Below are 24,876 nucleotides of genomic sequence, written 5' to 3'. Positions count from 1 at the left end.
CCAAAACAGGAGCTGGAGTGAAGCAAAATTTTGCCCTTTGGCCTATTAGGGATCAGCACTTGAGTTCACTCACTATCGCTATTTTATTTAGCAGAGCAGAAGCCCCTCTCTGCTGACTACATAGGGAGCTGTAGCTCCTGCCTCAGCACTTCTGCTTACATGCTTAAAGCAGATCGTGTGAACACCCACCTTACTGTAGGCAACTGGGCACGCTGCCTATGCTAAAGCGTTTACTACAGAAAACAATTGGGTCCCTGAGAGCACAGACCTGTGCGTAACAGATATAAATACAAAGTATTAGCTTACAGAAAGCAACATATGGATTGTCAGTAGAGAATAAAGCAATATGCATTTTATATATTCATGTGTTAATAAAAACCACACAAGGTAATAAGGATGCTTTACTCTTCAGCCTCCCTGTAAGACATTAACAGTGCAGTTTAGGATATGTGTGGCTTCTAGCTTTGACAGTGACATGTGTAGGTGACACCAAATGTGTAGTTAACACAGAAATAGCAGGTACCTACTGTTAATAATACAGGTATCCTAAATACATCCTAAGGGAACAAAGCCAAACAGCTCACAGGGAGGTATGTAAACGTAATGGCTTAGGGAGAGAACAGAACACATTTAAAGATTGCATCATGAGTTACGCAATGAGACTGATACTCTTCACAACAAGACCGTGATACTGTAAAAATATTAAGAAAGTTTGAAAGGTTTTTCTATGCTGAAATGTGTGTGCTCATTGTCAACACTGAAGAGTACTAAACTTAGATTTTTTTTGTTGCAATTTTGCAGCTGTATGCTAATCCTTACAACAGCTTTCATTTCAGAGGGAAGCACCTAATAAGGAAGTGGGAATTCAATTAGTCTATATTTTTCTAGCAGTAAACAGATGGAACATCTCAAAGTAAACACAAACTATTCAAGGAACACAATTTGGTGAATGTATTTACCAATATTAGCAAAGATACCATTCTATGAGCAATAGGGCGGTTATTGCTCAGGACCAATGGCAAAAGAGCAAGTGTCATTGTCATTTTTTTACACTCAGTTCTCCAAAACTGGCAATTAGAGAGGTTCTCATTGATAGCATCATGGCAGATAACATAAAATAAGAATGAGAGAAAAGAAAAGGAGAGAAACAGAAGATGACAAAAACAGCAGGGGAAGCAAAAAACCCCACCTTTGAAGTACTGTAGAGGAAAGTCAGAATCAAGCAAATAAATAGGCTTGTGGGCTTTTGAAAACTTTCAAGTTGTGAAGATGGAGAAAAAGAAAGACATAGTGAGTGAACAGGTGGAAATCTGTTTTAGGCACTGGTTCCAGCTGGGTTGGGTTAGGTCAGGAGAATCAATTAACAAGCAGCAGCTTTTAAGGCAAAAAAGTCTGAACATCAATGGTATTTGAAGAAAAAGAGGAGTAAATAAGCAACTGTTGTGGCATAGTCCCTCTCTATGCTCCCTCTTGCTCTTGGGATTGACATTGCTTTAAACGCCCAACCATATCTGTTTGTAATCTGAAGGTGAAGCTGTGTATTAAAGAGCTTCCAGGCTGGCATTTGTTAAGAGGAACTTCTGCTGAAGTACACGTCAGACCTTTACTAGGTTTCTTTGCAGGAAGATGTAATCCAGATGGGTGTCAATCAGATCTGCTTTCAAGTGTCAGCCCCACATTCAGACCTGCACATGGTTTTCTGGCAGGATCCATCCCAAGCTTGCCTGTGAGTTGGGCCCTTTGTGAGGCACCACACAGCTGCTTGCTCTGGAGTTGAACCCAGATCCTGCCTTTCTATGAGGCAGGGATGAGAGGAACGGATGGGGTTTCCTTCTGCTTAGAAACTTCTTTCTCTAAACATCACCAGCCTTCACAAACTCAGCTAATAGCCTGCCTCAGGAAAAGCATTTATTATTTGCCCTGCCCCGTGCCTGAAGGCTGGAATTGCTGGAGGATACAGGCTGGCCCAACACCCACATACCTTCCTTCTTGGAGCCAACGCAGAGCACATGGGAGCAGATGAACTATCCCAGCAGCCATCTTTGGGTAAAGGCTTACATGCTCTCACACCACCCCTTAATGTGGGTGCAGGGTTCAGAGCCCATTGCAGACAGGCAGCCCACCCCATACGTGAACGTGCAGCAACCCCCTCCATCCTGGGCATCCTACCTGCTGTTTCCAGCCCTCACTTGCTGCTGGAAGAGGGCAAGGGACCACAAAATCAGGAAAGGCTTGGGTTTCTGCAACCATTGTCATTCACTGTGGACATACAGATGAAGCCAGGATGGGCTTGTTTCTCATGAAGATGTCTGTGAACTGGGTTTGGACTCCTCTGCGGGTATCAGCTTCCTCATGACAAATGCCTTCTCTCAACTGCAGCTCACTTCCTGCAAGCCAGAGGTGCTTTGGTCCCTGCAGACCAGGCTGTCTGCCACTCCATGCAGAAATGACCTCTCCAACAATGCTGTTTCTCCTGTTCCTCCAAATAGCACGTTTTACACAAACTGGTGTGCTGGCAAGTTCTGTTTGAACAGAAAAAACTACTTCAGTATCACAGTGATCTTTCAATTTTTCCCAATAATCTTGCTGTGTATATTACGTTGTGCTTTGGGGCCAGCAAAGCCTCAAAATGATGTTAGGTTTTTGAGCAAACAGCAATATTAAAAAATAGATCCTGCCCTCAAAGTTTATAGTTCAGAAAAAAAAAAAAAACCAGAGATAGGGAAAAATGGAGGCGGCATATAAAGTGAATAGAGTTTGTAGTTATGTTAGCTGCACTGTCCTCCTTATTCCCCACCAGGGAAAAAGAATGGGAAGTAGATAGGGTGTGAGATAGATTATTTCTTACAGACATGCTCATTCCTCAAATTCATTCATAAAAAGTAAACAGGGAAGAGAGGCAGGGCACTGTAGCACTGCAAATTGTGATTCTGTGAAATTACACTGGAACTTTCTAATGCATCAGTGCTTGTCACTTGAAATTGCTGCACCAGTTATTTGGGAGTTATGTGAAAAGACAAAAAAAAATCATTTTTAGTCATCAAATTCACCTAACTGTTGGGAAACAGGGTTCATGAACACAGATCAAAGAAAGTATCTGAGACTCAGGGTACGAGAGGAGATGAGAGGGTCCTCCTAGATGTGTGAGAACCCGTCATGGTTTGAGCTCAGACAGCAACTAAGTACCACACAGCCACCTGCTCACTCACCAGCCCAGTGGAATGGGGAAGAGAATCAGAAAAAGGTAAAACCCATGGGCTGAGATAAGATCAGTTTAATTAATTATTATTATATTTGTGTATATATATTTAAAATTAATAATAGGAAGATGATGATGATGATAATAAATATAATAATAAATATAACAATAAATATAACAATAAATATAATAATAAAGATAAAGAGGAGAGGGAGAAAGAGGAATAAAACCCAAGGGAAAAAAGCAAGTGATGCACAATACAACTGCTCACCACCGGCTGACCGATGCCCAGTCAGTCCCTGAGCAGTGATTGCCCCCCACCCCCAGCCAGCTCCCCCCAGTTTATATACTGGGCATGACGTTCTATGGTATGGAATATCCCTTTAGCTAGTTCGGGCCAGCCGTCCTGGCTGTGCTCCCTCCTGGCTTCTTGCGCACCTCCTCACCAGCAGAGCACGGGAAACTGCAAAGTCCTTGACGCAGGGTAAGCACTACTTAGCAACAACTAAAACATCAGCGTGTTATCAACATTATTCTCATGCTAAACCCAAAGCACAGCACTGTACCAGCTGCTAAGGAGAAAACTAACTCTATCCCAGCTGAAATGAGGACAGATCCCCGACAAAAAGAATTACTAATAAAAGAAAATAAACCTTTTAAAATAAACCATTGATTTGTTGTAGCAGGGGCAACTGCAAATGAGCAATGTTGTCTGTGGCCATAAAAGCTGCCACTGTCAGCCTCTTCCTGATGCTGCCTAGGATCACCATTCATTAGACCCAGGACCAAGATATTTGGGACTGGTACCCTGGGATGGGACCTGCTTCTATTCCCTATTACATTAGGTGTCCAGCTGGAACTCTTCTGGATGATACTTCTAGGTGCTGATACTCCCGCATAATTACACTGCTATTCTCTGGGAACCTCTGTTCACTCTTCCTTTCTGATGCAACATTAAGAACCAACACCCTATTCTAGTTTTATTTTCTAATGGGTTGCCTTGATGAGTTGGACCATTGATTTAAGATGTCTTCATTAGTGAAAAGGATGAACTTTCCATTCTAGAGAGACTTTGATCAACCTTCTGAGAAAACAAGTCAGCTTATGAAAAGCACCAAAGCAAACCTGTTGCTCAGGAACAACACAAATGCCTGCTTGAGACCCAACTTTCCAGACTGGGGCATACTCACATCAGGTTCATCTTCTGAGCAGCTGAGAATCTCTCACAAGTCTCTATTGAATTCTTTTTCTCAACCATTTTTCCCCCTGGAAGGTTTTAATGTCTCTCTCCAAGTTCCAAAATTAAGAGCTGATTTAAAGACCTTTTTTTCTACTCAGCAATCATCATCTCCTGAGTCCAAAGCAAAGACATAGCTGGGTTTCTCAGTCCCAAAATAGTAAGAATTGGGCATTTGGTTAATGACATGGTCAAATCAACATGTTTTTTCCATCATTTACCCTTTGGAAAAATTTACTGACATTTTCAGGAAAAATCCATCCTGAGACAAATGACAAACTGCAGTCTAAGAAAGCTATATAACTGTGTCTTATTTCCGATGGGAAGCACTGAACAGCTTTAACTGTGGCTGGCACCTGAAGAAGTGAGAGTATGTCTGCACCGCATGCTGCAGCTTCAAGCATATATCTCTGAACTAGGGTACACCTAGCCACCTGAGCACAGAGCTCTGCTCTGTGGGCTAATTTGTCATTCAGACAGAGGGTTTATTAATTTAGTGCTGAACATCACACTAATGCAGCCACGTTCAACAGGTAGCCCAGGTACCACTGAATCCCTGAATATTTAGTAGTGCATCTGCATCGTTGTTTGCCTTATGGCCTTGCATTTTCTTGCACTTGGTGTAAGCCACTCAACACGCTGCAACTTCATATACGCGATATAAGCTATCCTCTACTAGTAAGCCATGCCTCAAGATGGTAACAGTTGGTCCTCAAAATTTCCTGTGCCAGGAGAATAACTTATTAATTCCTTTTTATTGAGACGTGAGTATTGTTGTGTCCCCAAAATGTCCATGCTTGATGAAATGCAGTAAAACAGTGGCATAGTAGCATGGTCTACATCTGTTGTAAGCAGTGGTCTTGCAACAGCAAACTGCCACAGCAGATGTGTTCTGCAACATGATTTTATCTTGGGGAACGAAGCTAAAAAAATTCAACCACGAAGTCACTGTGGCTTCAAGGGATTCTACTTATATGTATAAATATTTAAAGGTTCAGATTTGCTCATACATGCTATCCAGCCAGAAATATCTCTGGACTTTTCAGCGAAGCTTGTAAATGTTCAGAAATACACTTGGATACAATAATGTGCCAAAAAATATATTGCATTACAAGAAAGTAGGCATTCACCAAAGAATATTAGAAATGAAGGCATTACTCTTACACTAGGAGCAAAACTACAGCAACAAGTACTTAGGGAGGGGGAGATGGGACCAGAGAAGGACAGCAAGGCAGGCAGAGGCAGTAACATTATTGCCAAGGGTGCCGTCCCACAGTACTTGAGCAAGATGAGTAAAGCAGGTTGAGTGACAGTAACTACGGTCAGCCAAGGGTCCATAGTTTCTGCACATCCACTAGGCAAGTCCATGGCAATAAGGCAGGTCCAAGCTTAAGTAGGAAAATCGAGTCAGCAGATTAGAGTCAGGATCAGGATCAGTGAGGCAGTATCCAGAGCAGCCAAGAGTTGCTGATGCCCAGAAATGTTCATAATAATGCAGACCCAAGGTTATGCCAAGAGGTCAGGTGCAGATGGTCAGGGTAAATGGACATGGCTGCAACAGAGCTCAGGCACAAACAAGGGCAGGGGTCTGAGCTGAAATGCAGCTCCAGAGTGAAGGAGCTGTTTCGCACAGCTTTCCCACACAACACACCTAAACACAACTAACCTGAACCAAGGTTATGCAGAAGTACCATGTCAGCACCGATCTTTAGCACAGGCAGACAGCTCGGGATGTGGGAGTGTGCTCAAGGGCCTGACAATAAAAAGTACAAAATGAGATGTGTAACTGGCATGTTTTATGCCCCACTTGTCATATATCACCAAACCTAGCTGGAAAAAGAACTACTCAAGCATCCCAGACGGGACTCAAAGTGCCAGGACTGAGAGAGGAGAAAGTGGCAAGTAAAGCAGAGACAGTTTTTGTAATTCAAAGGCATATTCCTTTAGTTCCAACATGTGCTAGGACAATTTCAGCTTTCCCTAACTGAAGTCAGATGACGAAAGTTTTCTAGGGTGACCTGAATGCATTCTTGCTGTTATGATCTGGTGTCTGAACCTATCTATTGGTCAAAAAACCTATCAATGAAATTCACTTGACCAGTGGTTTTAAATGTACCACTACTTTGGTGTTAAACAAGACAATGTCTCAATGTAAGTCAGTCTTTTGGGATCAGCTTTGCCTGAACAAAATGCTGCAGGCCAAATATAAATCTAATTATCCTCCAGCATCCCAGGCTACTAAAACAAACACGGAAGTGTGTCAGCAGTTTTATCAGCTAAGTTCTAGAAACTGTTTCATAAGAGGTTTTGAATGTGGAAATGGCTATAGATCCTGCGTGCTGTCATCCATTGCATCCAAGGCTTGGAAAACACCAATTCAAAGAAAAGTGGTTATGAAGTTTTGACTGTAAAAGGTAACACTCTTTATGTCTAATAATGTTGACACTGAAGTACTACTAATCCTCAACAATTTGCTTCTTGGTTCAATAGAAGAATGTGGCGCTACAGCTGCTATTTTGAGATCAACATCTGTCCATGCCTTATGGAGATTTTGACTTTAAAAAGAAAACTAACCTAGCATATGCTGGCTTCTGGAATTTATAGAATACTATAGAATGATAAAGCATTAAAAGCATATTTAAAATTGCAATATATGAAGAATGGGAAGTGTCAGGTGACATAATTAGCTAAAAGAAATGCCATGGAATTCTGAAATGTTATTTACATATAAGGAATTTGGAATACAATGGCCTGAGACTTTCAAGTCATGGACGGTTATGCAAGCCACGTACAGGTGTGGTGGGTAAACCAAGCATTCTTAGTTACAGAACTCACAGCCAAATGCCAGAAGAGACAACTCTGCTCTTCCAGGCTTCCTTGCACAGAGCAATCAAAGGACTTCTACAAAGGATGGAATAAAATAATTTTTTAGAAAGCTGCCTGAACTCAAAGTCCCTAGACAGTGCAGGCATGCCAGCAAATTTACCTCATATGTGGAAATCCCCTTCTACCAGATTGCAGCTTCCAGCTGGAAACCTCACCTGCAAGCTATTATGCTTTTGTCTAAAACATTGAGACGTTTGTCACTTCTCATTCCCACATGTAAGCATTTATACAACATCAATCAATCACCTTCAAAGCTGAGGGGATCGTACTCCTTAAATTTCATATTCAGATTTATTTTACAGCTTCTTATTTTTTTCTGGCTTTAATCATGGGCAATGACGCAGCTTTCAATCAGTACACGTGGACACATTTCTTCACGTATAGATGTTTCTCCAGTATTTACACCTCTAGCTGAAGATGACATATAGGAATTAAGGCACTGAAAACATGTTGAAAGTCAGTATAGCCAAGAAGTTGTGGATAGGTATGTGCCTATAACAAACTTTTAAAAGAACATTATTTAACTGTGAAGTAAAGTAGAAAAACCATGAGGATCACCCAGCCCTACATGACTATTCTTGAGCATCTACCCAGCAGTTTGAATGTCCTATTGAAAAAAAAGAGTGTGCTCACGACATTGAATGTTGCACCATCATGCCCAATGGGAGATACCTGACTGTAAATCTTTCTCGTGTGCCTCACTTCACCATTTAAAACAGTTATTTTTAAGGAAAAGAGTAAAAAAGAACCAACTAAGTTCAGAGGCAACATTTTTGTTACCAGGAATCAGCACTAAGATTTGAAGCCTTGAACCTCTACCATCACAACTGACTGCCTTCAAAACTAGCATGCTGGCTGAGCACAGCAGCTCAGCATGGAGCTCCGACTGCTTCCAGGAGCTAGAAGTAAGACAGCTCAAAATAATGCCCAAGGGCAGGCAGACAACAGACTTATGACCTATTTCTAGGTTTGGCTTGGCTTTGAGGGTAAAAAAACCATGCTACACCTATAATCTATAACTTTTGCCTTAAAGAAGACCTCTTCCACACAGTATTGTTTTCCTTGACCTCATTCAATACAGCTGCTGTGGCTGGTAAGCTGGGAACAAGGGATGCTGAGCGCCTGTGTGAAATGGAGCGTTCCTGTGCAGTTGCTAAAATTATTATGAGGACTGAAAGAGAGAGCATGGAAATAGCAGTTAAAATCTTATAGTTCCTCAAATGCTGATCAGAATTCTGCATGACACAGAAAAGACTCCTGGAGCCCAGCGCATTTCCCCTGCTGGACATGAAAACCCTTTTATAAACTGAAGAGTTATGAGGGCTTCTTAAAGAAAAGGCAGCAACAGCCCTTAGAACTTAAATCTGTTGCTGATTTGCAGTCTTGCCACCTTCACTCCCCTTCCTCCACCTTCCTTAATAAATGGTTTAAAACATCTAGTGTTTGAAGATTTAAAGCATTACATTTACACTAAAGTCACTAGGATTATCCTTCTGTCCAGCCAGCACTTTAGCAAAGACTCCCTGGTAACAAACATTCAGACACCAGAGAACTCTACCCACAGAGTACAAACAAAAGCACCTTCACGGTACATAAATCCTCTTTCTAACTTCCTAAAGGAGGCTTTACCATGTGCTCAGAAGACAGAGAGATCTGGCTCTTGCAGACAAGTCGAAGAATCTATTTCAAATCATCGGACTCTTGTAGGATGACCTGTTGTTCTTCAATCTCTTTTATACCAGGTAATTTCTAACTCACTACTTTCAAGGGTGGTTTATCAAACATCTCAGAAAAGGTGATTTCAGAGTAACACCCTCTGCCTGGTTTGCATTCTTTCCAGCTATTCAGAGCTAGCACTTTGCTGAATTTACGGTTGACATGTTTCTTAACATTACTCAACTTCTTTGAGGCAGCTTTTAGTGGCAGTTAGTCCTTGTCAGCCTCAGGCGTAGACCCAACACCTACCATGCATCCAGATGCTTCCTTGTGCCTTTGTAGATGTTTCCACCTTCTGCATGGGGCTGACAGACACAAACACTGCTCACATCACATAGCTACAAAAATGCCTCAGGAAGAAAAACAGGCTCCCAAGTAACATATCTGCAGTTTGTGAATAATGACCTACATGAAGAGAAAGATCAGGTACAGAAAAAAAGCCATGTTTCTTCTCCCATTTTCAATGTAATATTTTTCTTCAAGGGAGAAAATACCAATAAGAAAACCTTGCAAAGATTGCTTGCTTTTAAGTGTGCCACACAAGATATGTATTACCCATTTCACTCCAGGATAGTATATTGCCTTCCAATTGCCTCATCTCTTGAATACTGGAAGCCCTGAGAAATAGAGGCGATAAGGTGCAAGTGTCTTATGTCCCAGCCTCCTGGGAACCCAGGAGGGCTGCTAGTGAGAGAGGGAGATCCCATGAAGATCTTACAGGAGCCAGTGGTTGATCTACAGGCAAATGTCCCACGGAGGCATTTTTGGTGACACATGCAGTACACCAGCCAGGCACCTTCATGCCAGGGCCTGGGTCTCCCGATGGGTGCTCCTGCATGCTTCTTTGCAGTACATCTTCCAAGACCCAGTACTGCCTGGTCTTTTGCCATTTCCTGTATAATATGAGCATTTCTGTGGAAGGGACACTATGAAAGCAAAGGCTGGGTTTGATATGGGGTTGGAAATGTCTGTGCAAACAAGGGTAAGTGATCTGAAGAATGCTAACATAAGTGCTATCCTCCCAGTACACCCCAGCATACATGCTCCATAAAGGAACTACCTTATGGATGGAAATCACCCCATCCAGGTGTACACACGTATGTGGGTAAGAATAACCGACTTTTCTTCCTCAAGGGACATCTTTCTCTACCACCACATGGAAGGCAACAGAGAAAGCCTTCTCACCTCTCCAATACATGCTGTATTCAGGTGTTCCTACCCCTGTAAGCATAGTCATCACTGTGCACTTCTGGAGGAACAGCCAAGCTGGAGACCAAAACTGGAACCCCTTCCAGGATCATTAAACCCAGGCAGGACCATTAAAGCTGTTGGTAACAGGGGGCTGTACTCTGACCAGCCACAGACAAACTTCTGCTTCTCTGCAAGGTGTGCAAATGTGCCTGAAGTCCATGAAGCCACTGGGAGAAAATACTCTGCAGTTTCAAAGAAGTGGTGTAGTCTAAGCTGATCATTAGGCATAGGGATGAAGTGGAAGTACCTGTTCTGCAAGGATGCAGGTGCTGGAGACCAGGACACTTACTTGCCTTCAATTTTTGCTGTTTTATTGTTATACTGTCAGTTGCTGCAGATTTAGTCCATGCTCATTTGTGCAGTCCCTAGTGGCTGATAGCCCTCTTTTAGCTAACCAGTACCTGCAAGAGCTCTACTTCAGTATCACACAAGTACCACAACCTGACCTTTGGCTTGACTGTGCAACAGAAGCTCAGAGAAAGAGGTGTCAGCTTTTTATTTCTCCAAGGAACTGAAGACCAAAGAATTCACAAGTTAACTTGGAGCTGACTTTCCAAAATCCCATAGAGCCAGCAGCTTCTTTGGCACCAGCACGATGAATGCCTCTTAGGTAGGAACAAAATGCGGCAAAACTCAGCATCTGGTAGCAGCCGATATTTTAGTACATTCCTGTTAAAGATGGCAAAGAGGGGCCCAGGAAACATTCTTGGGAGCTTGATATTCAAGAAGAGGCAGGTATCGAAGTCACAGAGGTACCACATGGGGCCCAGTACAGGCATGGTTTCTGAGTGTTTATCCTCAAAAGAAACTGGAAACAAAACAGTGCATTTTAAGATGCATTCATACCTTCTTCTTCTATTACATTTGCATAGGTTGAAATTTCACAACAGCTATGCCCACAATGAAACAATAACTTTTCAAATAACTACTAACTAAAAAGCAGCACAGGCCTTTCCACAGCTGATACCTCAGCCTGTTTCCCGATTTGGAAAGGACCATTCTCAGCACCTGCCTCCATGCCTTTAACATGAACAGAATTGGATCATGGCAGGGAGTGGGAGAGAAAGAACACAGAGAACCATTTGGGACGAGGAGACTCAGGGATGCCTTATGAGCCCCACTAAGAAGCATGTTCTAGCTTTGCAGTACTGTGGCTCTGGGAATAAGATGCTTTTCTAAATAAAATACCCATAGCTATTTGTAGATAAATGTTAATCAAAATCTTGCAGAAATGACTGAGTATCGTTAGGTTTCAGTTTCTGCTCACATATACTATTACAGTCTTACTAGTTACTTCTCAAAATCTGACAGTTTCAAAAGAAATTGGTATTAAAGTGAATTGGTAATGTGGAAAACAGCCTGTGATGCAAAGGAATTAAACACTTCATGAAAGAAAATGTCGAAATCAAAATAAATGGTGGGAGTTGATGTGCAGTCAGATCTTCATTGCCAGAAATGAGAAATTTCCCTCCTTACCCAGCAGTGTGAGCAGCCACCAGGCAACAGCCACCACAAACAGGTTTCTGAGGAGTCTTTCCCCACATCCGTGTGACTGTACTAACCATAACCAATGGGGGATCGTCCTGGTCACTAACCATCCCATGGGGAAGGGTGGTCAGCCTCCAGCTGGCAGGAATAAACCCGATTAGCAGCTTTCTCCAAAAGGAAAATTCACACACCAGGGTCAGAATCACCCCCTGGGCATTTCAGGAGCCTGTGCTTATTGTGCTTCCAGGGAGTGCCATCTAGACATGGCCTCACGATCAGGAAGATGCAAAAGGAAAATGGCTGGGACAGGCGTTTGCACACCAATGCTGCAGTTTGTCTCCCGTACCCAGAAGGGCAGTAAAGCAAGACACAGGGCACTGTTCTGCCTCTGTGCAAAACCTTGCTGAGCTCTCACCTCAGCCTCACTCTCCCCATCTCAGGAAGGAAATAGTGGAGACAGGGAAGGAACACAGAAGGGCAACTAGAATGATGCCTTGCAAGGAGAACTAAAAATGCTGAGGGGGCATACAAACAAAGCTTACAAAATCACAAAGCATAGTAAAAGTAAAATGCACAACTTATCCACCAAACCTTTCAAATACCAGAACTATAGATCACTCATTGAAAATAGCAGGGTATGAGTCTAAAATATATAAACTGCTTTTTTACATGGGTTGTAGTGAACCTGTGGAATCTGTTGCCACAGGGACCTGCAGAAGCAAAAGGTTCAAGCAGGTTCATGAGCAACAGGTCCATAAACAGATACTGAAGGAACAGACCAGGACTTTCCCCCCTAATACCTCTTGCACCATGAATGGGGATATTAGAGGAGTACAAGTAGAATGGACACAGAAAGCAACTAGATTTCTGTGTTCTTCCTGAAGAGCATTTTTGATTGCCAACATCAGGGACTGGTCTGGCCTCATAGGACATTTCTTGCATTCTTGGAAACCTAATGACATGTCCATGAGATTTCCATCAGTCTTCAACAGCATCTTCCTACACAGCATCCAATAAACAGGCAGAGCCTTTGCTGGTGCAGACCTTGAGCAAGGTACAGAGATGTTCATAACTTGAAGAGGAATAAGCCCCTAACAGCCAACTTCAGGGATTCTACGAAGAAAACCACAAAAATGACTGGGGCACAAGCTCAGCAAAGAGCAGGATTAGGGGGAGAATTACGTATTTGACTTGTGCAGCGTGCTGGAGGCTGGGGAGGTCACTAAAACACGAGTCTCAAAGTCTTCATACTTTGAAACAGAATAAAGCATGCTGCTTAGTGGTATAGTCAGAAAATTGGGCCCAATTTCAATTTTCTCTTACTTAGTTCAAATAAAGATAACAAAAAAACTATATAAAAAAATAACACAGAAATACAGCTTTTCCCTGTGCACTTTGGCTCTTCCGGTAGTCTTAGGTCTTCCCAAATATAATGCCAACACTACTACAATGCTTACAACACTAACCTTGCTAACCAGCCAGGGGCCAGTGATGTATACAGTATGTACACAACAGCATTTGTATTCAGGGTTGTTTCACAAAACACTACCTTTTGGTTTTTTCAGTACCTGACAAAATACTGTAATAGGGCAGATAGCAAATCCTCAAATAGTTGCTTGTGGCTTTCTTAAACTCCACAGTTTTAAGAATTGTTACATCAAGAAAATTAATCTATAAAACAAGTAAAACAGACTAAGATGACATCCAGGGTTGCCTACTCTGCTCAAGACAAATCAGTGATGAAAAAGATGTTAATCCCGCTGTAAAACATACTGTAGCAGAATCAGCTGAAATACACTCCCTGGCACTGCCCTCGCCCCACCTCAGCTCGCTGCATCAGTTTCTCTTTGACCTCTTTTGTTTAAGTATAAGCAAGTGGCTGACATGATCTTCCACCAAGTTTACTCCTTCTGGGCTTTCAGCTCAGAATTAAACCATAAGGTGAACCTTACATTCTTAGTTCTATGCCATGCAATTGTTCTTCCACAAGTCCATCATCCAGCAGCGATTGTTTTGCGTTTATTTATTTTTAAATTCTTTCTCTTATTCCTATTTTTAGTAGTTGTTTCTCCTTTTTCAGCCTTCTTAGCAATAGGTCCCAGGCCTGTCAACCCCAAATAACTAAGTTGTGTCTACCACTACAGAAGCCACTTCACTTTTTCCTTTCCATCTGATCCTGTCATGATGCTTTTTCACAGCCCTCTTCCCACTACATTGCTCCCTGGCTGAAGTGCTGGCTACGGCCAGAAGCTACTTTTAGTATTCCAAGTCTGGTGCTCATTTGCCTCAGCAGTGGTTAGCCTAGCCTAATGCAACCATATTTGCAAGTTTATAAGGACAGCTCATGCTCTAATGAATCTCGTTTGTGCTCAGAGGCTTGTCTCACTTTTTAACTGAATTTAAGGTCACAGAAATATGTTTATAAACGTTTTAATATATTATAAATATATTTTATGTTGAACTGAATTTGCATTGCACTCCCTGGTAACGTTTATCAAACACTAATTTTTATAAATATCATAAACCACACATGACATAAAAGTTAATAGAGACAAAGGAAAGTTAATCTTTCAAAATGTAAGGAAACAGAACCCAGATCCTTAATCCAATCTTACCATTTATTTCAAACTGCCCAGGAAGTTCACCCAAATTACCTATATTATTAGTTATTACTGAAGAAGTTGTTTTCTATTGTTACTATGGTGGCCACATCTGCAAACCCAGCTTTGAAGTGACTGTTAATCAGTCCTGGAAGAAAGTGTGCTTAGTTGCTATCAGACCTACTTGGAACTATGGAGGTTAAACATGGTATCTACTAAAGAAGTACGGTTTTCTCCTTTAAACTCGGTGTCAGAAGGAAAACTCTACATTTGATTTGTCTGAACAGAACATGAGGAAAATTTCATAGTACGTGAAACAAAAGGTGGATCCAAGTCCTGACAGAGCAATGCTTGGTGTGACAGTCTGGTTCACCTTAATATGGAGCTCCATGTGCTTTCCAAATATGTTTTGTTTGCTAGCATGAGGCCAACCCACTAAGTGCTTCACATTCCACAAGGTTTCTTGGTACTAACCTTCTATTAATCGGATCATTTTATATTTACACAGTACTTTGAATATGCCTGAACCAGACCTTAAGCTGACAGCAAAACACCTCAAACAGAAAAGTGTAGCTTTCCTTTTAATACTTAACCCATCATTCTCAACATGACTTATGTAACGTGTCCACAAGTACTGGAGTGTTTCACGGCAGAAGGTTGATCTTTTAATTTATTTCCATTCACTCAATCAAAAGTCACACCTGAAAACAGATTCACCAGAAACATCTCAAGTGGCAATAGTCAGAAAGTTTGAACCGTTAAGGAGACAGAAAAAGTCCTGAACAAATGTGAATAGGGGCATGCCAAGCAGATATCCTAATTTAGGAATATTGGATTTATATCTACTTGGAAGTGGTTGCTTTTACAACGGTCAGCATTCAACCACAATTCAAACAGAAAGGCTGTAAAAATATTCAGAATAGTAGCAGCTTTAGATTCAACAGATACAGAAATTCAATGTCTGAGATACATGGTTCCAATTTCAACTGTGATTGTTGATGCAAGCCAAATGACAACTTACAAGAATTATGTCCATGTCAAGTTCAGAAATGTTTCAGTTCACTCACCCAAACTGAATGATAACTTCTATGCAAATATCGGAATTGGTAATGATAAAGATGCTTTCATCAGCTCATTGCTAAGGTAGTACATTTTGTGCTCTACATCACATTAAAACCTGTTTTTTAACTATAACAGGACAAATAAGGCTTGGCCGGTAGGTAATTTCACAACTGGAAAAGGACAAATTAATTTAAGGAACCATAGATTAAAAACTATCACCTGGAATTCTTAGTTTTGTGTTGGTGCAAATTGTGTAGATGTGTACCAGGACTTGACCTGTCTACTTCTGATTTGAGATTAAGAGCTTCTCTTACAAACAGAGAGCCACCTTCCATTAATGGGACAGTAGAGGAGAAGCTGACAGTATGTTCTGCAATGCCCAGTATAGACAGGCTGCAGAATTAGTGTTATTTTAACCCTCCCAACACCAAGACACTCCACTTGCAATTGAAAGCATGTCTGGGTTGGAGTCCCCAGCTATATGAATTCAGTAGAGTTCAACCCATTCTGCAGTATAATTCATAGGTCAGCTCTTGCAACAAATGACTTTGCCACAACTGAGGAGGACTTCTGCTTTCATTTTTCTTTTTTTTAAAAAAAAATGATGAAAAAAACCAGAACTACTTTCCAAAAGAAAGAACTACTTTTCCAACAGAAAATCTTTTACTCTTCCTCAGAAAAAAGTACAGGAGATCTGAAAATACTGTAAATCATAATATTTAGAGGAATATTTTCTTATTATTAAGTTTCCTTCACTGTCCTGGTGAAATCAGCTTAAGAAACAAAACCTCTTGCCTATCAGACAGTCCACTCTTATCTACGATAAATCTGCTCTTTCATTGCAGATTAGTTTGGCAAGTAAAGGAATCCTACTTTGGCATACATAGCCCTGAACACTACCATCAGACAGACACATCTCAGAGACAAACACTTTTAATATGCCATCCCTGAAGTAACTTGCAAAGTAGATGCTTCCTCTTCTCACCGAGTTCAGTTCCAGGATTGTGTAATCCTGGTCAACTTTGGGCTCCTTTCAAAGGCTAGGGGGGATTCAGTGACTCTCAAGGGGTGAAAGGGAGATATCATTCAAAGGTTAAAGCTTAAATTCCCATTCTTTATCTTCCTAGGTAAGCAGCATTTTATTATAGCAACCTAAAATGCTTCTAGGTAGGTGCAGTGCTTCTTCAGCAGCAAGAAAGGTAATGGGCTCTGAAAACAGGTTGCCTGCTTCAGTGCCATAAGCACAGTCCTTGCAATGCAGAAACCACCCAAAAATGGTCTGTGAGACCAATTTTATAACATGCTGAAATATGAAAGTCAGATGCTGCATCTTGACAGCTGGTACTTCACTCATTCCTGTGATCTGCTGTTGTCTGAATGAATCCACTGGCTTCTCAAGAGCCCTGGATCCTCTGTTATCTCAAGGATTAAAATATTGTGTGTTTTTTACAACTGCTCTCACAAAAACATGGGACAGTAGAAAAGTGTGGCTCAAGATGATGAATTCACAGTGAAAATTTTTAAGCAATAAATTTAACTATCTAGACATTCTCAATTTGCACCTACAAGGACATAAAACCATAGTCAACTCTTCCAAGAAAATAAACATTTTCCAAGTTTTTTCTTCTTTCTATTGATTTCAATTGCCAAAACACCCCAGTTTCCCAAAGCTGGATAGTTCTAGCACATTGTCAGCCAAAGTACCCAGCGCAATGCTGGGGTTTTTTTTATTAAGCTCAAGAACTGTTCAGCTGACAAACATCAAGAATTTCACTAGCTTTAAGCTCACAATGTTACCTCACCAAAACATGATTTTGCATCAGACCAAAAGCAATTGCTGCTGCCTCTTGGCAGCGGTGTGGCTTTTAAATGGGCAAAGTCAGTATCAGCCTGTCCCCTAGTTTCACAAGGAAGAAGTGAAACTTCCCAAACTGAACTTGGAATCATGCTTCAACTACATCATGTAAAATTTTAGTATACTTACATTTATAAAGATTATGGTAAATATTAATGTTATGCTATTACAAAAGTACTACTTAGCATTTGTAAGTCTTCAGTATAGTAAAATTTTGCTTTAGAGTTCAGAGTTAGAAAAATAACTAGTACAAAATAAAGTAGGCTAGGAGAATTTTGATTTAATGGAATACAAAGCTTAGGTTCTAACTACAATTAACTGACTAGTATCCTCTATAGTATACACTTGCTTTGAATATATAAGATAAACAGAAAATAATTATAAATGCTGATGGATAATTTTAAACAGTCTCATCATGAAAAGGTACAGGTTTTTGCAGCTCTCCTAGTTGTCTCTCTCTGGCTTTAATAAAGCAAAGACGTAATTGTTTTTCCCAGCAGTGGGATCACAAACAAGTACTCTAAAATCTGTTTATATAAGAGAGAGAGATACAAATAAAAAAGGAATAGTTCTAAAGGGAAAGCTTTCCAATCATTTTCCAATTAAAATCCTAGCCCTGAAACAGTTCTGAACTTAGATAATGAGAACACTAAGGCAAGCTGTTAATTACTTTTTATTTCTGTGAAAATTGCGAGATATTTTGAGTGTAATTGCTACAGCTCCTCTATGGTATTACTCCAAAGACACTAGGAGGAGCTCTAATTGTTCCCCAAAAGAGACTAATTACCACCTAATAGCCATTAAAGTAGGCCCAGTTTACTGGGTTTGTTAACGTAGATTTTACGTAAAAAGTATGACGTAAATAGATTATTAGAGATAAAAAAGATCTCCTACCGAACAAATTTCATCAGTGTTTCTTGTTAGTGTGGTTTCTGTCTCTGTACATATTTTTTATATTTATCTATTTATATATTTGTTCACACTGTTCATCCTACACACATACATTATGTATTCCCATCAGAAGAAGAATGGTGATGGCTACAGGTGAGTTGGCCTCCCAGGCTCATAACACATGGCTGAGTGGATATATAATGATGTATGCATATTATATACAAAGTTTTTTTGGTTTGGAAGAACACTACGCTGACCAGAGGTAAAAGGCAACACTTTGTAGAAACCTGATCTAAAATAGACATTCTTCACACATGGCTTTTAATAATGTTTTTAACACTTTAGATGTATATATTTAAGCTGTATGTGGTTAGGTACCAAAAACTGGTTTCCAGTTACCTTAGGTTACATCTACACAGCCACAATCATCTCCCCTGGGGACCAGTGTCTTTCTTGCAGCCCAAACAGCACAATACAAACCACATCTATTCTATCATGTCCACGCTGCACTTGCAGCGCTTAGTATCCTTTCTGCAACCTTAGGTGTCACCTTCTCACCTGCACACTTCCTTAGTACAACACACGCACGTGTGCACCATTTGCCTGCTCCTATCACAGAAACAGATGCCTTAGGGATGGTTCTTACCTTTGTGCAGCACTCTGTGCAATGACATCTGCACAGACTTGTCTTGATAGCTCTACATCCACTGCATCTGCTCCTTGTACTCCTGTCAGAGAGCCTCTGACATCTTCTCTCCCCAGTTTGTGGGCCTGGATTTTTCCTGCGTATGGGATCACAAGAATTGCTCCACAGATTGTAAGTTTACTCCAGGTTAAGGACCCGAGCTGCCCATTCAGGTACATGGTACTGCTGTGGCAGACTAGCTCACCTGAGCCATCACCATTCTATTTCCAACAGGAATGACTAATATATACAGACTAATGTATACACCCAGAATGAACAACAATAGGACCACAGCTTTCTGGATATCAAGGAGCCTCACATCTGCTATTCATCACTAACACACCATCTCCCAGGATGCTATACTGCTGGACATGAGGGCTACTCTTGCCCTCTTGAGCTATGCCATTACTGACTCGTAAAGGAGAGTAGGGAAACCTGTGCGTGCCTGCAATAAGCGTGTTTGTGAGGCAAGGCTGAGTAATTAGAGTGTTGGCTTCCCAAATATATATAACATAAGGTTGGGCGACACTACCAGCCAGGTGCTCCTCAGCTGCTTTGGGGTCATCATCAAGAACTGTATCTCATTTGTTATCTCCCATGACATTCTTACCAAGAAATCAGTTGCAAAGGCTACCTCCCTATTACCCTTGGAAGACCACTGAGAAAGATTAATATAGCAGCTGCACTTATCACATCAAGGTCTTTTTAAGAATTCCTCTCTCTACCAGAAAGAGAAAGACAAGATCCTCTCCTTAGACACAGATACCAGCCTAACCATGGTTCAAATACCAAAGACTTGGCAGGTACTGTGCATCTCCTAATATAATCACACAAGTACTCACTGATGCACTTCCACTAGCCTTGACCACCTGCAAGACCTTGACCAGTGTGTGCATTTGTCAACTGACCACATGATGGCAGACCTTATGGGACTGGATGAATGCCAACAGCCCCAATCCCAGGTGCAGCTACTTCCTCAAATACACAAAAGTAGGCCCCTGGGATAGTTTCCTAAAAGAAATCACTACAATTTTGAGTTGGAAGGTCAGTGCCATCAAGTGAAGAGCCATTTGCACACTCCTCAAATGCTGAAAAAGGCAGGTGTCAAAAGCAGAAAAACAAAGTTTCAGGGGCCCAGCTCCAGATATAATTTGTACCTTGAAGGTTAAAAATTCTGCAGCTGGCATTAGTAACAGTCTGACAGCCATAAAATCCATAGACTATCCTGGCAGTCCTGAGGAGATGATATTGCTGCCTACATTCAGAGGCAGAAGACATTGCTATATAGATCTGTGGTTAAAGAAACATTGAACTTTGAAAAAAAACAGCCTGGGCAGCCTTTATGGCCAGGACCAACTCTCTGGGCCTGAGCTCATGCTCATACAGCTAAACAGGCTTCTCCCGCCAAAAGTGGCCTCATTCATACCACCCACTGGGAACAGCCCTTTGCCTGCATGAGCACATAAACGTGCCGAGGCCAGGGAGTTTGCATGCAATTAGCTGACTCTGATCAACTACAACACAGTTAAAGAGTCCTTGAGTCTGGCTAGTGAAGAAGGGTGAGAGGAGGAAGGGCATGAGGTCAGGAGACAGACTGAGCCAACACAGTATGTACAAGAGTCACAGAAGCACTTTAGGCTTTCTGTGTGAACAGCTGAAGAACAAGAAGTTCAGATATTGACTGAGAAGACAGTGCATCCCAGTAAGATCTATGTAAGATCTGGTCCCAGAAGAGAAACATCCCCAATTATGAGTCTGGGCTTAAAAAGTACACAGCAGAAATGTTTCATGGACTTGAGCAGCTACAACAGTGATTTGTAGGAAAAAAATATCACCATAACTGAACTGCCAAGTGACCTGATGGGAAGCCAGGTCTGTTCACATTCAACAGTCTAGAAAGTTCAAGAACCAACAAGAAGATCCAGTATCACCAGACTATAGACATTCTTCAGTCTTCACTTTGTCCTGCACACAACAGCATGTCAGCATAGGAGAAGTGAGTGCTGTGCTCCCATTGCAGTGATGCATCAAGAGGCAGGAACCACTGGAGGAAACTGGTGGCAAGGCTGGATCATTCACAGCATGGTGTTTTCTGCCTTAAAACAGGTTCTTTTAAAAAAATAAAGACATTATATTTATGATGTCAACCTGAGGTGCCAATAATCAACGTTTCTGCGCTGAAAAGATCCAGCTAGATGTTCCCATGCAAGACAAGTACCCAGTGAGTTACGTGTGGAGCATTCTCCACCAACCTAGAAAATCCCATCACAGGGGTGGTGATGTTCAAGTTCAACACCCATAGACTCCAGACACTGTGGATATCTGAGAAAACTGGGAAGCATTTAGATGACTTGATTGTCTGCATGAATGTTAGCAAAACTCTGATCCTGAAGCATATCATTAGATTCTCTCAATTAGACTGTACAGGTGGTATTTAATCTATTTTAGAAACTTACTCACTAACAAGAGAATGAAGCAGACTGATGCTGAGCCACGTAGCCTTGCAGTGGATATTTATAGTTTTTTACTGCAATTGGAAAAAAAATCAGCACTATTCAGGAAATAAGAAGCAACTGATATCAGGACTATGAATCATGACTTTGGTAACCGAAAGAATTTTAAAACGTATCGGACAAACAGAACCATAGGTTCCATTTACAAAAAATGTCACTAATAGGAACTCCTTGGAGCTGACATGTATTAATTTGCTCTCCAGAAAGGCAGACACAAGTAACTCTGGAAACATCCCAGTAACTACAGATCGTGACACTTAATATTCATCATTCTCAACTTGAAACTAGAAAGTTGAAACAGATGCTTGAGTGATACAAGTCACACTTTGTGCAGACTCCATGCTTAGAGGCATTCCACTAGTGGTAGAAGTCACCTCCTCAGAAAGCAGCTTGAACGACAAAGGATTGAGAAGTCAAGAATCATCTCAGTGTTCACACAGTGATCCATGATATCAGCAAGATTCTGATAATTATGTTGAGGAATTAATGCCCAGGACAAAGAGCAAACTGGAGCCCACATATTGCGGTTTTGGTGCTTGAGTAAAATGCCAGCAGCAGTGATGTGGCTGAAGTCAGGACCACCTTCTGATGTTTGGGTGAGAAGCAAACAGCACTAAGGGAAGTGCAAGTGGTGGGACTCAGTGGTGTGTGCCTAAGTCTTGGTTGCTTCAGTCATAAGAAGTCCTTCATTCTCCATTCAGCTTTTGAACAGCATTATTCATTTTCTTATCTTGGGATTTTCTTTGAAACTATGTCTTATGTGTAAACTTGGAACCTGGATATCTCCTCATCTGAGTCTGTGACAACCCTTCAATAAAGATACCAAATTTTTCAAACTGTATGTAATGCTTTTCTTTGAACAGGCACGTTTGTAACCACTGCTGCTTGGAAGGGAAGCACACATTTGGGCACTGCTCCATCTATACATGGCTCAAGTCTCATGATCTTTAGAGAGCATTTAATAGCACTGTCTATAGAACAACTGGTAGTGAGATTAATAAGGCCAACATCTGCCCATGCAGCTTGAAGAGGGCAGCCCAGCCAATAACTCTAATTCTGAAAAAGAATCTCATCTCCAGCTGTTGTAATACTAATTTTTTTAATTTGCAGCACAGATCAAATCACCTCTACCTCAAAAGATGGGCTCTAAGACATCCCATCCTGTACTGAGTGTAAGAGAAGCTTATGAGTGCAATGAAATGCCAACATCATTGCCTACCATGCCTGCATCACTCTCTGTGTATCCATTCAATGCCCAAGACAAACTTATTTCCTCAGTCTAGCTGATGCTTACCAAATGCTACTCACACAACAATGCAGTTTTCCTGCATTCTACATTCATCTTGACATCAAGTATCTCACCTCTGCATCTCCTTTCAGCATCCAGAAGGAATCTTCTCATGCATAAGTGACTTGGATGTCTCACTCAATTTTCTGTTAGGTCTGTTTTTCTAATCTGCCTCTTCTTTGGCTAGATAAGGCTGCAGAGAGACCATGGCTCCTGCTACCCCTCAGGATGCTTGAGCATCCTGAAAAAGATTAACATACCCCCAAAAAGGGGAAAAATAAAGCTGTTCATCTGCCACCTTGTTATGCATCAAGGCAACATTCTCCTTCTCCTTTGTTAGGAGTACTTGAAGTAGTTAATCTGATGAACACCTATAAACTCAAGCTCAACTATATTCAGTAGATGCTATCCCAAGCCACACTGTTCCAATAATCCTGAAAATATCTGCCCAGGAGGAGTTAGCCCTCTAAGGCAAGCAAGCCCTTCTTTACATTACCTTGGAGTCAGTGGATATATGGCACAATTCTTACAGCCTGCTGATTTCACACTTATACATCTGGTTTTGCAGCATCTGGAAGAATAGCCATCCTTGGAAGTCAGGAGTTAACACATGTCAATGGGTGATGAAAATTTTGATTCTGTCAGCTAAACTGTCACCTGGGGTAGCACAAAGAGCTGAGGAAGCAGAGAAACAGTATTTCTCTAAAGAAAGATTTGAGATGTGTTGGATGTTTGTGACACTGAGCAAGAGCTGGAGGAAGGGAATTAGAATCACTTTGTGGTTTCAGAGCTGTCACACAAACCTGAATTTTAAGCAGGGAAATTTAAGAACAGCAAAGATGAAGTGAGCTGTTTGTAGGCAGGTCAAAGGATAATACTGAGAATATCAACAGTATGAAACTGTATAAAACGACAGCCTTTGCTTCCATCTGTCCAAACAGATTTCGGTGTTTAGTTGGTTTTGGCAGGGAATAGAGATTAAAGAGCTTAGACAGGAACGCTGGTATTAAAACCTGTTCTCAAAGTCCAGAGCTGCACTTGAAGTTTGTTAATGAGCAGAAGAGGGTAGCCTTTCCTTCCAGAGTGTCATCGCACTGTTCTTTGAAACCAAAACTTGCTGCAGCTGGCAGTACCACAATTCATGCAAACAAATCCAGTTAAAAAGCCCAATTGTATGAGTTTTCTGTGTTGACTACCCATGTATTCATTAATGACCACAGACCCTACCTGCTGAACACTACTGATGTTTTTGATAGTTTCTTGACTTCAATAGTAGTTTTAGCATTATCATCGCATTCGCTCCAACTTGAACTACTTAGCACCAGTACAACTTGTCATGTGTCAGTTATTTTCAACCACTAGCAATAATCTCACACTGCTTAGACTGTGCTTTGGTGTTGCTTGTTTCCTACTTCAACTCACAGGACAGAGCTGCTTCTAGACTTATTTTAGATATTGGCTGGTCCAAACATCATGGCTTCAGCTCCTAAAAAACAATTAGATTCCACAACATCATTTGTGCAAATTTTATCCTGATGTCTGGTGTGCGATAGAGCACAAAGATGGCAGCTTAAACCTGCCTAAAATCATATAACACCACAGCACATTTACAGGAGAACTTCAAGAGTATGAATGACATAAAACATCTTTAAGAACAGCATAAAACACAAAGCCTTCAAGACAGTGAACACAGCCTCGTAGGTGTTCCACCTTGGATTCCCATCGACCACTTCATGCATCACTATGGTCAATTTACATAATGCCATAACTTTTTATTGATTTCTGTTACATCTGCAGCAAAATATGATGATTTTGGGAGCATTTCCTATTATGCGTTAAGTAGGTGCTGAATTTTGGCATTGACTAGATCACACCCATCAGTCTGCTCTACACACAGCAGCCACAATTCCCATATCCTTCAAATCATTGCTGAAAAATCATATAATTAGATTCTGGATATCTTCACACCACCTTTTCCTTTTGTACAGTAGACAAAAATATACAATAACTTCAAACTAGTGCTTGACCGCTTGCTTCATATAAAACGATTTTTTTTCTATTTTTCCAGACTGTGGTGCCCTCTGTCACATCACCAAGCTGTTAGCTATTTCCATTTTGCCTTAGAGTCTCTGTATTAATATTTGTTGCATGCCGACACTAATACAAATATTTTCTAGGTTGGAAAGGAAGAATTCAGTGAGTTAG

The 24,876-nt window shown here is 41.2% G+C and overlaps 1 long non-coding RNA gene across 2 annotated transcripts in view; it reads right to left on the bottom strand.

Moving 5' to 3' along the window:
- The window catches only part of LOC130150427 (uncharacterized), a 65,237-nt gene that overhangs the window by 5,698 nt on the left and 34,663 nt on the right, over window positions 1–24,876 (bottom strand). Inside the window, exons 2-3 of one of the 2 annotated variants that reach the window (XR_008822228.1) lie at window positions 6,103–6,189; window positions 2,170–2,522 (exon numbers count right to left, since the gene is read on the bottom strand). This is a non-coding gene — a long non-coding RNA (uncharacterized LOC130150427). Of the gene's footprint in view, window positions 1–1,273; window positions 2,523–6,102; window positions 6,190–24,876 lie in introns of those variants that run through there. The other variant, XR_008822227.1, reaches the window with a different exon arrangement.

This window comes from Falco biarmicus, chromosome 5 (genome assembly GCF_023638135.1).
Source record: "Falco biarmicus isolate bFalBia1 chromosome 5, bFalBia1.pri, whole genome shotgun sequence".
NCBI lineage: Eukaryota > Metazoa > Chordata > Aves > Falconiformes > Falconidae > Falco > Falco biarmicus.
This window is presented reverse-complemented; position numbering and strand designations above follow the sequence as displayed.